The 13,060-nt window shown below is 41.7% G+C and overlaps 1 pseudogene; it reads right to left on the bottom strand.

The window, feature by feature from the left end:
* Positions 1-1,122: 1,122 nt before the first annotated feature.
* On the bottom strand, positions 1,123-11,111 carry LOC111724880 (annotated as a pseudogene).
* Positions 11,112-13,060: the final 1,949 nt, after the last annotated feature.

Below are 13,060 nucleotides of genomic sequence, written 5' to 3'. Positions count from 1 at the left end.
TATAGTGGCTTTGACTAAATACCTTTTTTGTAAATGAAAATTCAAATGGAGTTTGCTGGCTTATATGAGTTCCCTATAGACTGTTCTTAGTTTTATTTAAAAATAGATCCCATGCATTGAATGACTTCCTATGACCCCAAGAGGATCCCAAGGGAATTCTCAGTTGAATTTTTTTCATTTCATCTTATATCTGTTTCTGACAAGTAGTCAGCTGCCAACTAGGAGGACTGTTTCTTACAGGTAGTCAGCTGCCTAATAGGATGCCACTGCCAGGTCAACAGTCATTAGTATTTCAGTTCCCTGCTCAAAAACTTAAACTAACTCCCTTATGCTGGTACTAAAATGTCTTCTCAACGCTTTATCTACTTCCATTTCCAGCATCTCTTCACCCCAGTGATACTGAACTGCTTATTTTCCAGATACCGGGCACTTCATGCTTTTCCTTATGTTCTTTGACTCATTTTTTGACACTTAGAAGTGGCCTGTGTTTCACTCCCTATGTCGTAATTCTGCACATTTTTTTTTAAATTTCATATTAATATTAGGGTACAAACAACTAGGTTACATTGTTTGCATTTGTTAGGTAAAGTCCAAGTTGTAGTTGAGCCCTTCACCCAGGGGGTGTGTTGTATACCCACCCTTACATTGTGTCTCTTAAGTGAGAGCACACCAATCTCCCTTCCTCCTCCACTCCCTTCTCCCCACTTACCCCAGCTTAAATTTATTTTATTTTTGCATTATAAAAATAACATTTGTTAACTTAGGCTGTGCAATATATTTAGTCAAGCCAAAAAATGAACACAAAAACTTAAGTGAATCCGTAAGGTTCCATTAAGCCTGATTTTATGTTCTGGATAGGACAGGAGGCTGCCTTTCACTTGAAACAAGCAAAACAAAATGGCTCCATTTCTATTTTCAGGAGCACACGAGGCTATGCCGGTCAGGCACTGTAGTTGATCCGGGGTTGCCACATCAGGAGCCAACCCACTGCCCAGAACTCTGCCCAGTGCTGGCTTCTTTGCTATTAAGACAACAGGCTTAGAATCTTTGTTATAGAAGTTCAAAAAAAATTCCAGAGGCCTCAAATCTTCCCGAAATGTGTCTGCATCACCTGCCATGACATCACTCTGCTGTAGCCTTTTGAACATTAGCAGCATGTTCCAAAATTTTTCTTTTCCATTCTTCATAATCCTGTGTCAGATCATCTTTCTGTGGTTTGTGTGGGATATCTACTACCTTTTCTATTTCCTTTGCTGGCGGTTCAACCACTGTTTCCATTTTCTTCCGTGGTGGAGTAGCTTAATCTCCAGGTTCTCTTGCGTGCTGAAAGCAGGGCAGCAGTGGTGAAAAGTGGCCTGGATAAGTCAAGATCTGCTTGCTGTGTCTTGGGGAGACGGGACTCATAGGTGTGTAGTAACTTTGAAGCCATGTTCACTGGTTCTGTACACTGAACAGCCAGGTCTCTTATTCCAGTATTTGAATCCAGGCCCAGGAAACACTCAAAGGATTTAAGATAGCTCCATTATGTCTTCTTGTTCAAACCAGAAAGTTTTGATTAAATAAACCCTGTCCAAGGAACACTTGGAAGATGCAAGGTGCTGGCGCATGACTGTACTGCTGGTCTCTGTGGGCACAGACAGGCCAGCACGCTTCACCTGGGACAGTCCCAAGTATTCCTCAGCTTTCTTTAGCACTTCAGGAAATGGCCAGGCACGAAGCCAGGCAACGGATCAGCTCTGACCCCGAGGCGCCGAAGCCGGCAACTCCTGTGAACAGCCCTGGCTACGCGAATTCCACACGCAAGTTCTGCGCTGCCCTGTGAGAGCCAGGCCCCACCCCAGTGCATTGGGATTGGTTGGAACCAGATGTTTTGTAAGCTAGGAACAAATCCTGGTCTTTCTTTTGCGCACGCGCACCACAAATGCCTTCTCCGAGGCAGATATAGCAAAAGTGAACCCGGGGCTCCCTCTTCCTACTCCTTCCTGCTAGACAAACACCGCCTTTCCCTCCTGCTATCTCCCGCCTGCTGCCACATGATCCCCCCAGCTTGAATTTAATTGTGTTTTTCTCTTGTGTGGGCATGTAGTTGTTCATCTGCTGGCTTCATACTAGTTGAGTACATTGGATACTTGCTTTTAATGTTTCCAACTTTTTGTGGCTGCATGGTATTCCATGGCTTACGTGTACCAAATTAACAAATTCTGCCTATTCTTCAGAGCACCAGCATAACTATCACAAAGTTCTTCTTAGTCCCTTAAAACATTGTTTCACTTCCCAAAATTCCATTTCACTTTCTACATCCTCTGTGGCTTGTATTGCAGACATGCTTTGTAGTTGCCTGTGTGACTACATCTGCGTAGATGCTTGGTCTTCTTCAATGGCATTCAAGACCTTTTGGGGGGAAAGGTCTCCATGTATTTTAATTTCTTCTAGAAATGTGTAGTATACTGTTTGGCATTAGTAGCATTCAGTAAATATTTTCTTTAATAAATCAGTGAATATCTGTGCATCCAGAGCCAGCTATGTGTATGAGTGTTAGAAAAGTGCCTGAGGTCTAGGAACCACCAGATATAGAGTAACACCTTCCAAATACACAGAAATTAAATCAGTTTTGTGTGAGTGAGCTAGGTCTTATGGCAGCCTTTGGGACTTAGAAATTTTCAACTAAGAGAGGATTAAAGAAAAGGCCATAGCACTTTGGAGCAGTTCTGGAGTCTCTCAGACCTGCCTACAGCCAGTGGGAGACCTGCCTACAGCCAACCTCACAGTAGAGTCCTTGGAGCAGCAGCATCAGCATCTCTTGGAACTAGTTAGAAATGCAAATTCTTGCTATGAGTAGAATATGAACGTTTTAACACAATAACTAAGACAATGACATGAAGGCTATGTTAACCAGTTTGATGGAAGTGTTTCAGATTGTGTGTGAAAACACCACACTGTACCCCAGAAGTGCATTAATGTACACAGTTACCATTCAATAAATAAATAAATAAATAAATAATGCAAATTCTTGGGCCCCATCTCAGACCTACTACTTCTGAAAATCTGGCAGTGGAGCCCAGGAATCTGTATTTTAACCCTCCCTCCTGGTGGTTCCAATGTACTCGCAAATGTGAGAAGCACTGGCTTAGAAAAAGTTTCAGGAGGGCTTCTGTTCGGTCTTGATATTTCTCAGCTCAGCTGCCAAATAGGGCTTTTATAATTACAGAATGATTGAGGGTAGATTCTGTCAGAGGGGAATCACAGCATGCAATAATGCTTGCTCAATTTCAGTGCATGAATCAACGGATGACAAATTAAGAGCCTAATTTGACCTTCCATCCTCATTTGGTTCATTGTGAAAAATTGCTCTTCATAATAGCTTGACAAGTGAACAGTGACGTGTGCATCTGAGCAAAGCGTGCTGATGCTGAGGAGTTGATGTGAGAAATAGCAGGGGCTGTCCACTTCCTATCAGATGGCTGGTGAAGATCATGTGGGGCTAATGTCCTGTGGGAAAGTCTTTGACTCTGAGTTGTGGGGATGTCCCCTGTTTTTGATCCCTCCTGTTTCTCAAACACAATGACACCCTCATGCTTGGTCACACCATTCTGATGTGGCAGTCAGTGGTGGTTCACTTGCCCAAGTTGTATTTTTCTTTTCTTGCATGCTGGCAATACTTTGATTTTGTTTCAGTGACCACTCCTCTCTCATGTGAGTCAGATCTGTTTTGTCAAAGCCAATTATAGTGGCTATATTCTCTCAAAATTTGACTCCTAGAAGACCAGACAGGTGATCCACTTTTGGCCAGTAAATTGTGAAAACAAGTCTGCTGGTAGGTTTCTGTGAAATCCATTTTTAGTAAGGGATGCACAGGGGGGAAGTGACCCTGCCTTTGGACATTGGCACAGAAGGATACGGTACTTGGAGCTGAGACAGCTTTCTTGGTACCACAAAGTGATCTTAGCCAGCACACTGAGCACAGCAGAGTTGAGAGAGCCATTGAATTAACCATCCCTGGAGGTGCTGTTATTAGGGGCTAATAAATCCTCTTCAGCCTAGAATTTAAGTATTTGTTATTTCTATTCCTTATTGAAAATTAAAAAGAACTAATGGGATTATAGCTCTATATTTCTTCCCATCCTAACTATTGATAATTCTTTGCTCAAAGCATGTATGTTTGGGATTTCTAGACAAGCCAAGATTTAGCAGGAATGGGATCTGGAAGGCAGTGAGAGTGTTGCTGGAATTAGGGTTGTTTGTCTGAGGTCCAGGAGGTAGCATCATGGTAAAGCAGTGGGGTCAATAGAGCATGAATTCCTGAGGGGAACCAAAGTCTTACGTTCTAGGGCACAGCAAAAACCAGAAATCCATAGGAAAAGCCAGATCTTGAATATAATAACTAGGAACCAGGTACAAGACGAGTCAGAAAAATTGTGATGAATGATTTACTTGCCAGCAATCAGAGCTCATGGTATGTATTTAACTTCTCAAGGTACCAAGAATGAATGATATATCAGCCTGTGGACTAAAGGGCCGGCAATCTCCTTGAGGGCATTACTGGGATCAAGAATCCTTTGGTTATCCAGATTTACTGAACTTCCTCCCTGGCCGTCCCTCCTGTGCATTCTTTTGCCAGGCCTGCTGTATTTCTGGCTGTCTGCTAACCTTCGGCAACTGCTTTTCTTTTTTCTCTAGTTTACTGAATAGTTACCAAATCTACTTATTTCAGTTCTTGGTTTTACTGCATAATAGAACAATTCCTAATTTTTAAAAATATCCTGAGCCTTGTAAAACAGATTTAAATTAGCCACAAAGTACTGGAAAAGAACAATGTTTACATTGGTTTCCAGCATTTTTGAGTCAACATTGCCATCTAGTGGTAAAGTAATCCTTAAACCTGTGTGACTTGAAACTTTTATTGTGATTGGCTATTTGATGTTAAGGATCTTCAAGAGGTAAAACTTTGAGCAAGAAGAAACCTTAATGCTGGTTCGACTTAAGTATATTATTTTGAACATGAGGAATCTGGGAGTTAGGGAAAGTCATATGATAAGCAGTGGTTAATTTAGACCCACAAAATTAATTATTAGGCTAATGGCCTCTGGTTCCTGATTCAGTCTGTCACCTTCCCCTGCCTGTAAAATTCCTAATTATTTGCTCTAAAGATTTTGATTGATCACTCACTTTTTCTCCTTTATGTTTAAAAAAATATTTACCCAATTTAGCCACTTTCTGGTGGTAATTACACAACAAAACAAAAACAGACCACAAAAATCAGTTTCAAATGAACCAAGGCTATACATTACTTTTCTTCTCTTTGATATTCTGTTTTGCCTCTTTTTTCCAAATCTTTCTAAATGACTTTTCAATAGGCAAGCATTTATTCCTTTCTTTTTTGTTCAATACAATAAAAATACTCTGCTACATTTTGTGCTACTTAGCAGTATATACACAGTTTGGGGCAGGTCTAGGGTAGAGCCAGAGATTCTGAATTTGCATCAGGCTTCCCAAAGATGCCAGAAATGCCCCTGGGGGATCACACTTTAAATTTAAGGCTTTGTATAACCAAGACTACATTCTCCATAACCCCAAAATCTTTCTTTAGGATGGATTAAAAAACTGTTTTGTTGGGTGAATGAGAAGGACAGGGGAAATTGTTTGCCTTAAGCAGCATCTCAGCTCAAGTGGCTAATTCTTTTTCTGGCTGCCATAGAGGTCACATGTTTCATGTGAAACTGCTGTGGCTTCCACGGCTTAATGAGACAAGGTCAAGGAATTTCCCTGCACTCGGTGAAGACCACTGACCCTCTCCAGGGAGTCTGTGATAACTGTGTCTGGCAGATGTCCTCCCAGCAGTGATCCTAAGCTATCTTGTTGTATTAAAGCTCCAAATTTGGTCAGACATTGGGATCACCTGGGAAGCTTAGAAAACATCCTAATGTGTGCGTCCTAGTCTGGGTACCAGAGATTTAAAAACTCCCCTGCTTATTTTAATGTGCAGGAAGCTTGAGAACCACTGTAAACCTACAAGCACAAAATAGGTCCCCAAAATGTCAACTTGTCCCTCCCCTCCTCATCTCTCTTCTCATAAGCGGTTTAGTCTGTAACAAAGAGTTTGTGAATACTGCAGGGGAGGGGATTCAGCTCCAAGCTTCTCTGGCAAGTAATGGCTAACAAAGGCTAGTGATCATTCTCTCTGGCCCCCCCTCCCCATTTATCCCCAACAGGATGAGCAAGCTTTCTGGAGCAAGTCCAGGCCCTTCCCGAGGTTCCCAGGGCTTGGTGAACTTCCTATTACATTTGAATGTCACACCCACCTTCTCTCCTCTAGGCCAGCTGAGGTCATGTGATAAGGCTGTTACATTCTGTGGAAAGAGTTTTGGCTTTGCTAAGGACAGGCACTGGATGAGTTTGACCTCCTGGGAGTTATGAATCAGATGGTCTGAATGTCCTTGTTAGGCTTGTGGGATCAGAAATGTTAGCCAGGTTTTTCCTTCAGAACTTTCCAGATGGAAACCTGGAAACTCTGGCCTAGAACTGCTAGGACTTTTGACTTTGAAAATAACTTCATTAGGATTAATTTTTTAAGGCTGTTTCTGTCACTTTGTGTGTGTGTGTATGTTTGTGTGTATATACATATACACATACGTATATTTCATTTTAATTTCTTTATGGTTGGGGAATCACTGAGGGTACAAAGAACCAGGTTACATTGCTGGCATTTGTTAGGCAAAGTCCCTCTTATAATCATGTCCTGCCCCTAAGAGGTGTGCCATAAACAGTATTCCCCCATCCCCCTTCCTCCTTCCCTCTCTCCACTCCCACATTCCCCCACCCCCTACTATGTACTAGCATCAGTTGTCCTCATATGAGAATTGAGTACATTGGATTCTTGCTTCTCCATTCTTGTGATGCTTTACTAAGAAGTATGTGTTTCTGCTGTATCCAGGTTAATACAAAAGATGTACAGTCCCTATCTTTTTTAGTGACTGGATAGTATTCCATAGCATACATACACCACAACTTGTTAATCCATTCCTGGGTTGGTGGGCATTTAGGTTGTTTCCACATTTTGGCGATTATAAATTGAGCTGCAATAAACAGTCTGCAAATGTCCTTATGATAAAAGGACTTTTTTTCTTCCTGGTAGATGCCCAGTAATGGGATTTCAGGATTAAATGGGAGGTCTTGTTTGAGTCCTTCGAGGATTCTCCATACTTCCTTCCAAAAATGTTGTATTAGTTTGCAGTCCCACCAGCAGTGTAAAAGTGTTCCCTTCTCTCCACATCCACACCAGCATCTACAGCTTTGAGACTTTGTGATATGGGCCATTCTCACTGGGGTTAGGTGCTATCTCAGGGTAGTTTTGATTTGCATTTCTCTGATAATTAGTGACGATGAGCATTTTTTCACATATTTGTTAGATATTCATCTGTTTTCTTTAGAGAAGTTTCTGTTTGTCTCACTTGCCCATTGATATAGGGGATTGTTGGCTCTTTTTTAGTTGCTTAATTTGAGTTCTCTGTAGATTCCAGTTATCAAGCTTTTGTCTGATTGATAATATGCAAATATCTTTTCCCATTCTCATGATTGTCTCTTTGCTTTGGTTGTTGTCTCTTTAGCTATACAGAAGCTATTCAATTTAATCAAGTCCCATTTGTTAATTTTTGTTGTTGTTGCAGTTGTCACTAGAATCTTCTTCATAAAGTTTCCCCCTAGGCTGATACTTTCAAGTGTTTTCCCCAAGCACATACATGAATTGTAAAGATAGCAATCTGTAAGCTAGAAACTGTAAAAACCTGGGGAGACTGGCTCCAGAGTTCATGCTCATAGCATTGAAGTCTCACTGCCTTTCTGTAGCAGTAGAAACAATTTTGTGTTCTGTTTAAAAAAAAGTCTTTAAAAAAATTACAGAATTACATGTAGATGATACAGAAAGCAGCTTTATTATTTTAAGAATTACCCTTTATGTTTCACTATCAGCAATAGTTACTCCCTCAGAAAAAGAAAGATTTCTCTGGACTTGGAAAGAGGGGCAGAGAAGAAGAGAAAATTTCTGTGGATCCCATATCAATGCAAAAATGACCCAATAGTAACTTGGGGATGTAAGAAAATCTGTGGATGAATAACCGATAACTAAAGGCTTGTTCTCTCCTTAAAATATCTTGGAACTGTATAGGATCCTGGAACCATGCTAAAAACTCATGTTGGCATAGGTGGGCAGGGAACTCCAATGATGGAATTAGATTTTCTACCTGTATGGCCTAGTAAGCTTATAATGAAATTATGCTATTTAATGGAAAATATATAATTGCAAATTTCTCTAACACACATAGTTGAGTTTATGGAGTGACTTTTATACCCTATCCACATCCTTTAGAGAGCTGTTTATGTCTTGGTATGTCCACTTTGTCATAAGTTAGTCTTTTCAAAAAGATTGAAGGAGAATTGTAATAAAATCTGGCTTTGTCCCAAATGGGGCATAGCCAACCTTGGAGAGCAATTAATATCTGACTTCTAGCATTAGAATAAGAGGGTTGTAAATACATGATTGCAAGCAAAAATACCAAGTGCGTATAATCAGAATTGTTGAAAGGACCCAATTCAGAAAAATGTTTCTTGTTATTTGATAATCTCTTAAATAAATCCAAGATTGCAAAAGGCTTTTGGTAGGTATTGGATCTCACATAAAATCAAAATTCTTTTTGGGTTCTGGTTGTCTGTGCCCTCTAGTAAAATGGTATTAGTGTTCACTTTAGCATAAGCATCTCTTGGTGTATCCCGTGGTTACTACTTAAAGGGTGGTTGTGCCTCTGAGCAAGGCACTAAACCATATTTGAAACACAAGTCAGAAAGCCAGTGGGTCTGGGATTTTGACTATGGATTATTGAGTCAGAGTTTTCATGTTGTAATTTCAGCTTGGTTATTTACCCTCTTTACCAGGAGTCTCTTACTCACTACAATTGCAACCACATCCCCGACACTCTTTCAGAGGAGGTGTTGGAAAGTCTATTTCATGTTTTATTTTGTGAGCATATTTTTGGGCATTGCATTTCCACGTGTGCTGCATTTATTTATTCAACAAATAAATGAATGTTTAAAATGTTCAACAAACTTTTATTAAATGCTACGATGGGTCAGTTACAGATGATGTAAAGATGAATAATACAGAGTTCCCAACTTCCTGTATCAACAGAGCGTGGTGGCAGCAGGTAAACTGGCAACTCTGATTAAGGAATGAGGCAGATACCATTGGCATCCTGCTCAGCAGCCACAGTTTCTGTCTTCCTGGTAACTTGACTTTGACTTAACAAAAGAAAAAGAAGAAGAATAGGAGAAATCAGAGGAGGAGGGAGGAAAAGGAGGAAGTAGAAGAGGAGGAGGAAGAAGAAGAGCAATATCCTCAAAGGAAGTGGGCTCCACTTAGGGGATGGGTCATCATTTATTTAAGCCAATTTTGTAATCCTTTTCTCCCCTTTGCTATGATTGGTTGTAATGGCTGCATGACTCTGTTCTCAGCCAATGAGACAAAAGGTAGAATATTCTGGGGAAATACCTGGAAAGGATTTCTTCTTTAATCAAACATGAGAGGCAAGTAGGCAGAATGCCCCTCTCTTCTCTTCCTGACTGTGAGTGTGGTTGTTGGGTTGATGGTAATTGGAGCTTGAGGGGACAATATTGCTGACTCACTGGACTGATGGACAGATAAAAGGAGGTATGTCCTTGATAACACTCTAGAACAACTAGACCAGCCACACCACCAACTTTCTCCAGAATTCTTATTCTGTATGGTAATAGTAATAGTTATTGTTGGAGGCATTTTTAGCCACTTATTCAACTATTGGCACTTGAAAAAAATTTAGTTGATAGGAATGTCAACAAAGTTGGGTAAAATCCTTAAGGAAGCACAGAGTACAGGGAAGTAATTTGGCCAGGGAAATCAGAGAAGTTCTCCTAGCTGAGGTACAGACACTTTGGGCTGTATTTTGAGGAACCAGTAGAAATTCCCTAGGTAGGAAAGGCAGGGAAGGGCATACTGGAAGGGTAGATGGAGTGGCACAGAGGATGAGGGCTACGGCTCTCAACAACTACATGGTTTTAGGCACCTGGAGTATTTTAGATGCTCAGTAGAATAGATTCATGACATTAGTGGATTTAACATCCACTTACGAGTGATTTTTAAAGGTTTTATATTAAGCATAGTCTGAAATGTACATTAACTGATTGTTTTGAATCTGTGCCTCGGTGGCACTGAGTCTCGGCAGTGGAACGGACTGGATGACGATAAACAAGTGGCTGCCGAGCACATCGCGTGGTTTCCAAGTTCTGTCTTTGTTCATAACTCGGTAACTTTCATGAAGCATCAGAAATGTGGGGTTTTTTTTGTTTTTTTTTGTTTTTGTTTTTTTTTTGTTAGTCCAGGTCATCTGAGAAGCAGATGACAAGGCAAGATTAAACACGTATGGATTTTATTGGGGAACCACCCTGTGAGAGGAAATGGTGAGAGGGCAGGGTGAGGCCACTGCGATACAACTGTAACGTGGGGACAAGGAAAGCCAGAGGGAAGTTTGGGTGGAGGTGTGCTAGTCCGCTGCGCCATCTGTGGGAAGGTTGGAAACACCATGGGAAGTCCTCAAGCCAAAGTTGCTGTGGGAGAAGGCCCCTGTCCCCCAGTGACAAGCCTGCCCCACTGGAAGCTGCCAGCGGAAACCGCAGCCTGTGCCGGGAGGCACTGGGTCTCAGAGCACAGCCACTGGGGCCACCGTCCATCATTCTCTGTGCAGTCGGTTTGCAAGGATTTTCTCAATTTCTTTTCAAAAAATTGTCTGAGAAGGAAAACTACTCAGACTGTGATGGAAGTAAAACAGAAGATCAATACATTTTATACACTTCATAGGTAAAGTTCTGAACCTTCTGGGGTCGTGGTGCACATTTAGCACTTGATTTCAGCTGTAGACTTGAGGAGAATCCCTGGCCTCATCTTAGCTTCCTAGATCCCCAACTTCCTCACAGCCGGACTCCCAGTTCTGCCGCTGCAGGCCCTCCGCAGCTCTCCGGCTGATGTGAGGACCCCCGGCCAGGTGCCATATGACGTCTTGCGTGGACTCGGGTGCGGCAGCTGCCAGCATCTCTCACCCGAAAGATGCCTTGGCTAAGCCTACACAGGTCTTGCCTTCCAGTTCACTTCCCAGTCTTGGAATTATCTCTGGATCCTCCCTAAGCACTAATTCTTAGAATACCTAATAAAGGTTATGAGTCTGTGTTGAAATATTCACCATTATCGTCTTGAATTGGTCAGTCTGCGTCTGTCCCTGTCTTCCTTATTGCGTTGTCTAAAGTCACATTGGCAACCTAGCCTATGGTCTTGCTTTCCCCTTTGTATTTAAGAGCATGTAGCCTCTGCGTACATTCCTCTCAACCCTGTGCTCCATAATCATAAAGTTCAAACAGATAACGTACACGCGCGTGCACACACACACACACACACACACACTGTAACACATGCAGCAGGAAAGTGCACACGCTGTCTATTTTCATTACGCGCGGTAGTTACCCGCGGATGCTCTATAAAACTGCTGCCAACCCTGAATCAGTGAATAGAGAACCCTTGCTTTTAGGGAAAATATGTACGTATATACACGTACCTCACATAGATGGTAATCTTAAATCCTAAAACTAACCCATCCCACTACATCCTATTTTCTTTATGTTGTTTTTCAAAAGAAAAAATGAGATTCAGAGTGTTAAATGATGTGGGGAAGCTGCCCCACCACAAGGTGCCAGCGCTACCATCAGACCAGGTCCAAGCAGCAGGGCAGAGCTGGAGCTCCTAGCCTGCCCCGATCAGCCCCTGCTGTTTCCACACTCTGCTTGACCAAGCTAGAGACAGAGCCTCAGCCCATTCCACCTTCCTGGGAAATGGTATAAATCAGGCTGTAGCTTTAGCCACACCCAACACAGAGAGGGGAAACCCAAAGGTGTAAGCTAAATGAGGAAAGAGGGGGTATTTCCTTAATCCAGCAAATAGTGTGATGTCAACTTTGCTAAGCACAAGACCTGAGAACACACTCAGGGTTCTCTCCTTCTTTCAAGTGGAAATTGGTCCTTAGTGCGCAAACCAGTTTCCTGCCAGGAACACAAAGTGCTCTGCCTCTGCAAATAAATTCCAGGCATTGACCCTGTTTGAAAGGATCTATGCAAAAAATAATTTCCTTTTAAGAATTAAATAGCTTCCTGGGGCTCAGTGCCCATTGCTTAGTGGTTAGTGCACTGGCCACATGCACTGGGGCTGATGGGTTTGAACCCGGCCAGGGCCTGCTAAACAACAATGAGAATAATTGTTCTCATTTGGGTGTTGTGGCAGGCACCTGTAGTCCCAGCTACTAAGGAGGCTGAGGCAAGAGAATTGCTTAAGCCCAAGAGTTTGAGGTTGCTGTGAGCTGTGATGCCACAGCACTCTACCAAGGGTGACATAGTGAGAATGTCTCAAAAAATAAATAAGTAAACAAACAAATAACTCCCTGGCCCCAGCAACTGTAATTATTTTTCAATTGTACATATATTTTCACTTACTAGATCTGCTCCCATCAACAGAGCCTTTAGGGAGATTTAGCATTTTTAAAAAGAAAGTCAGTCTCGTATCTGACCAAATCTTTCATGCGCTTAATAAGGTAGTGCAGAAATAGTTAAAATAGATGACTGTGTCATGGAGAAATGAGTATGTATTTGAGTCATCTAACTGGTTTATGTTAGTAGGTAAAGCCATCCGGAGTGTGGTTGTCCCTACAAGAGCTAGGAATACTGGTATTTCTCTCTCATATCTTCAAGATTCAATTTCTCACAACTAAGAAAATGACATGAAGACTATGTTAACCAGTTGGATGAAAGTATTCCAAATTGTCTATAGTAACAACCCACTGTACCCCACGATAGTATTAATGTACACAGCTATGGCTTAATAAAAAAAAGATTTAATTTCTGCTGACTTCAAAGGGAAAAAGACAGCAGATGTATCAAAATTTTGTTTTGAGGAGGACCTCCAAGACTGTCTACCTTTTTATAGAAAGTATTAAAGCCC

This window comes from Otolemur garnettii, unplaced genomic scaffold (genome assembly GCF_000181295.1).
Source record: "Otolemur garnettii isolate 467f Iridium unplaced genomic scaffold, OtoGar3 scaffold00028, whole genome shotgun sequence".
NCBI lineage: Eukaryota > Metazoa > Chordata > Mammalia > Primates > Galagidae > Otolemur > Otolemur garnettii.
This window is presented reverse-complemented; position numbering and strand designations above follow the sequence as displayed.